This window comes from Dermacentor andersoni, chromosome 9, assembly GCF_023375885.2.
Source record: "Dermacentor andersoni chromosome 9, qqDerAnde1_hic_scaffold, whole genome shotgun sequence".
Lineage (NCBI taxonomy): Eukaryota > Metazoa > Arthropoda > Arachnida > Ixodida > Ixodidae > Dermacentor > Dermacentor andersoni.
The window spans coordinates 118,348,747-118,354,746 of NC_092822.1; positions in this window are offsets into that span (position 1 = coordinate 118,348,747).

The window sequence follows — 6,000 nt, forward strand, 5'->3', positions numbered from 1 at the left end:
CATCGAGTGCTCGGCCGCGCTGGCACCCCCCCGCCGTAGCCGCTGCGACAACCTGCGACCTGAGGTAGTGTTGCACAGTTACGTGGACCGAGGCGTCGAGCGCCCGGCCGCGCTGGCGAACTCGTAGCCGCTGCGGCAACCCACGACTTGAGGCAGTTTTGCACAGTCGCGCGGACTGAGGCGTCTAGCGCTCGGACGCACTGACGCACCCTCGTAGCCGCTTCGGCAAACTGCGACCTGAGGCAATGCTGCGCAGTTTCGAAGACTGAGGGGTCTAGTGCTCAGCTGCGCTGGCGTCATATAGTTAGTAGAACAACTCTAGAGGAAAATATGGGCCGCAAAAGTGGGAACCTCTAGGGCGCCGCCCTGTTGCTACTGGTCAATGTGGCCAGCGCAATTGCTATTGAAAGAGCTGAACACAAGTACAAATCACCTTATGCTTTGTCATCTAAAAACGCATACCTGATGGCTTTATGAAGGTGGTGCGTTAATATTAAGTTTACAGAAGGCGACCGCTAAGTCCGCGACTTATGTAAATCACGATCTACGCATTCATGCAATAAAGGATGACGCGAATTTCAGTTTCTAGTCTGTTTTTTGGATGCGTAATAGTTTCGTACAGTTTAGGTTTAACATGCGATCGCGCGTCAACATCGGACGCTATGGCACACTCGTGCCTTATGTGCCACCGAAGCCCCGAAGTGATCTGGCATATACCTTCACATGTAAGTAAACGAATGTATCTACTTGTTGAGAATATCACGCGAGTAGGCAGCTCTTGTGGTGCATCACAATCGTTTGAGAAGCGTCACAGTAGAGCATTTTTCTACATGCGGAGCGGTGTTTTTATTTCCAGGTTTCCCTTCAGTAGGAAATTGCTGGACAGGCGGACCAGCGCACCGGAATTGTACTGGCGAAGCCACAAGCAACTCATAGAATCTGTTTAATTCTTGCACTTTGAACAATCATGCTTCTACAAAGGCCACAGCAAAAAAACAGCCTGATGCCGAGTATTTCTGTGCCGCGAACTAATCAAGAGGCGAGTGCCTAATGCGGACGAAATCGAGTGCATCGAGACTTAGAACGACAGAAAGCTGAGCTAGTTGGTAAGGATTCATTATGCAAAACAGAGGTGAGGCGTGCAGACAGGACGCAAGAGTAGAGAAGTGGGCGGCGTTCGTGTTGTTTGCTTGTAAATACTCTACTCTTGTGTCCTGTCTGCACGCCTCACCTCCGTTTTGCATAACGAGTGCGTCAACCCACATATTATTAGCGTAGGCGTTTTATTAAGTGTGCAATATTTTCAACACTTCCTTGCATGCCATTTCATGTGGAATATCTTTTCTGGTCACAAATTTGTGCAGCGAATCAATTTGCATGATCGACTCCGGGCCTGTGGGACTGTTCACTTGCACTTGATGCTGAGTGTTTTACATGTATCTATAAACTGCAGATATGCACATCAGATCCCTGCGAGCATTTTCAAAATTCAATTATTTTAGGCAACACCCACATATGCAATACTGACATAATCTGAAATACCACTAAGCAGCTGGGACACATTTTCGCTGACCATACTCGCAGGTAAAATAAGTAGATCATGTGGACAGCTTCAGCTCGTTTTCCTTAAATCAGTGTGTACAAGGGGGTACGCAAAAATAATTTTTTTTCTCGCGCACCGATAATTTTGCTGTATAAGCAAGAGAACCCACCACGTTAATGTAACGTATCTTGTACATCACACTAATATATGCTTTAATTTACCAAGTGAGATGAGTTACTTTTATGGCTCATTCAGTCATATCACACTGCAAGCTGCATTCATCAATCTTCAATTAGATTTCGCAAATGTTTATGAAACATGTTTTCCTTTCATGCAGATATGCAATGGCAAGCCCTTCCGTGTGTTCCAAAGGTAAAATTTAAGCTCTAAATTAAAGAAGACATTTCTAGTCAGAAACAAACAAAGATGGTGAATGCAGAGTATCAGAAGCCCAATGTACAGAAATTATGAGAAGTGTCGAATGATTTTAAGGAAAGAGTCGTATTTGAAAATGCAAGATACTTTAGTGAAGGTCAAGCAAGTCAATATAGGTAGAATACTCTGCAAAATTATGCGAGTGAGCGGATGTCAAACAATGGGTCAGGAAATGCGTTGTTTTTCTGCAAAACAGAAGCTGATTGTCATTACATAGGTCACTTTAGCATCATGAGACTGCTGCTTGATAAATTCAGAAATAAACCAAAAAAATAAGACATGCAAAAATAAAAAACAATTTAATGATGTTCTCTCCACACTGGGATAAATAAAAACAAACACATCACATCTAATTTGGACATATCAGAGGCCTTGTGAAACACTAAAGGAAAACCTTGCTGGTGAAGCAGCGCACTGACACGGACACAGTGAAGACAAACAGGAAACGACGACACTCGCTGCTGGGCTAGTTGGTGAGTGATCATCATACCTTGCTGGTGAAGCAGCGCACTGACACGGACACAGTGAAGACAAACAGGAAAAGCGAGTGCTGACAAACAGTGAAGAAAAACAGGAAAAGCAGCGAGTGTCGTCTTTTCCTGTTTGTCTTCACTGTATCCGTGTCAGTGCGCTGCTTCACCAGCAAGGTATGATGATCACTCACCAACTAGCCCAACTTTCCACTTTACTAAAGGAAAAATTCAGTTTCGAGCTATGGCACTTGCCGCATAGATTTGGGGGGCCTTGCACTAATAGTGATAGTTACCACTGCATCTAGAAATTGAAAGCATTCATGCAGACAAGGATGATTCTTTATATTTTTGGCTACCACTTCAAATGCCTCCACCAAGTGTTACAATGCTGCACGCAGCCATACTAAGGATCTCGCAGCAACACCTGCAGGTGAAAAGCACAAGCAGTCAAAGTGCTGGTTTGTACTGGACACTATGTTTGAAAACATTTAGGCAAGGAGAGTGCAAGAAGCAGACATAACAACTGCATTTATTTCCATAATTCCCCATTTGAATGGCCTTTTCTTTTTACTTAGACAATGCCTACGCCTAGCCACAGCAGCTCCCTCATACAGACTCCGCGAGCCAAGGGGCCGTGGAGGCAAATGCAGGTAAGAGGCAAGAAGCAATAGCACTGGCAGGCACGTACCCAGGGGGGGGGGGGGGGGGGGGGCCCGGGCCCCCCCCGAAATCAAGTGGCATAACCCCCCCCCCTCCCCACCCACGCCACCACTCCTCACACATTCCTAAAGCGCCGCCAGATCAATGTTGAGACTTGGCAGCTATTCATCGGTCAGCATTATGCTGCCTTTTTCACTCCTTTTAGATGGCGGTAGTTATCGGCATCTCTTGTAATGTGAATGACAGTTTTCTCATAGATTCCGCACCCGCGCGATTAACTCGAGATGCGTTCAGTTGTCACCATCTATGCAACCGTCACGCGCATAGCTGTTGCTTTTGTTAGTTCAACCTTCTTTGTTTAGGCTGATCCTGGGACCAGGAAAGGGATGCGGTTGTTACTCAGCTGGTCTGTACTCTCGTGGAACAAGTTGCGGCCGGAGAAAACGCCAATTGCGTTTAACTTTTCCCTTTGCTTCATTATTTCCTCGAGTTACGACTCGCCGCGACGCTGGCAGATGCCCGGAACCATATACACGTGATATGGGTTAGATAAGGTGGGAAATAAAATAATGTGAAAGAGCGTCCATCATGAAACCCTGCAATAACCCTTAAAGCCATAAGCAAGATGACTGTCGCCCGTTACCTAGTCTGTTTTTCCCTTATTGTATAGCACTTATCGTGCAAAATTGGCAACTGGAAACAAAAATCGCAAGGTGTTGAGAAATTAAGCGATCTACTAAGGGAGAGAGCCAAGGAAACAACCGAACTGCAAGGAAAAGCGAATAATGAGCAAAGTTTACCGTTGTTTATGAGAATATTTATGGATCAACTTCGTTGTATTTAAAAAGGAAGTAGAGAAAACGACGCCGGAAGTGGAGAACAATGACTTGTTTTGAATGACACTTCTACAGTTATCGGTCGAACCGCCTCACGTAGCCACGTCTCTGCTGTGCTTATGTGGGTGTTTTTCTAACCTTTCGCGGTGAGCGCAGTACGTCTAGAATCGCAGAGTCCTGCGCTCTATGCGGTTGTATGGGACTGGCGGCCGCACAGCGTTACGCAATTCGCGGAACTGTCAAAACTGATCAACAAGGCGAAAATAGCTGATATTCGAAACTATAACATGAGAAAGACTGAAGAAGCCGTAAAATATGGACGCAGCCTGAAATCAGAAAGAAAGAAACCTGGCATAGGACAAACCATGATGTATGCACAAAAAGATAAGAAGGATAATATCATCAGCAATCTCGAAGATATAGTAAAAGCAGCGGAAAATTCTAAGCTGACCTGTATGCAGTACCAAGAGGAGTCACGATACCTCACTTAGAAACAGTAATGAACAGGATACAGAAACTCTCCTATAACTAGCGATGAGGTCAGAAGGGCCCTGCAAGACATGAAACGATGAAGACCGGGAGGAGAAGGTGAAATAACAGTCGATTTAATCAAAGATGGAGGAGAAATAATGCTTAGAAAACTGGCGGCTCTTTATACGAAGTGTCTATCGACTGCAAGGGTCCCAGAAAACTGGAAGAATGCAGACATTATACTAATCCACAAAAAAGGAGACGTTAAAGAAGTGAAAAATTATAGGACCATTAGCTTGCTCCCAGTATTATATAAAATATTTACCAAAATAATCTCCAATAGAATAAGGGCAACACTGGATTTTGTCAACCAAGGGAACAGGCTGGCTTCAGGAAGAGATACTTTACAATGGATCACATCCATGTCATCAATCAGGTTATCGCGAAATCCGCACAGTACAATAAGCCTCTCTATGTGGCTTACATAAATTACGAAAAGGCATTTGATTTAGTAGAGATACCAGCAGTCATAGAGGCACTACGTAATCAAGGAGTACAGAACGCTAACGTAAAAAGCTTGGAAAATATTGCTACATGCGCGTGGTATTCGTTTGTTTGAACGAGGCGCGTGGGCGCCATCACTCCAGAAAAGAGGAGGAAGAATGAACTGGGCTCGCGCTGTGAATCTAACCGGTCAGCGCTGCAACCATTATTGTAAATATAATCTGTAAATAGTTTCTCGTCTTACTGACTCGTCCTTCGCGTAAGAATATCTACAGAGGTACTACAGCTACCTTAATTCTACACAAGAAAAGCAGGGAGATACCTATAGAGAAAAGGGTCAGACAGGGAGACACAATTTCTCCAAAGCTATTCACTGCGTGCTTAGAAGAATTCAAGCTATTAAACTGGAAAGGCTTAGGACTAAAGATCGATGGCAAATATCTCAGCAACCTTCGGTTTGCCGATGACATTGTTGTATTCAACAACGATGCAGACGAGTTACAACAAATGATTTCAGACCTTAACAGAGAGAGTGTAAGAGTGGGGTTGAATATTAATATGCAGAAGTTGAAGATAATGATAAATAGCCGGGCAAAGGAACAAGAGATCAGGATCGCCAGTCGGCCACTGGAGACTGTGAAGGAGTACGTTTACCTAGGTCAACTAATCACAGGGAACCCTGATCATGAGAAGGGAATTCACAGAAGAATATAAATTGGTTGGATCGCATACGGCAGACATTGCCAGCTCCTGACTGGAAGCTTACGATTATTATTGAAAAGTAAGGTGTGCAATCAGTGCATTTTGCCAGTGCTGACATATGGGACAGAGACTTGAGAGCAAGTTAAGGACCGCGCAAAGAGCGATCGAACGAAGATTGCTAGGCATAACGTTAGGAGAGAAAGAGAGCGGTTTGGATCAGAGAGCGAACGGGTACAGACGGTATTCTTATTGACATCAAGAGGAAGAAATGTAGCTGGGTAGGTCATGTAATGCGCCGGTTAGATAACCGTTGGACCATTAGGGTTACAGAATGGGTTTCAAGAGAAGAAAAACGCAATCGAGAACGACAAAGACT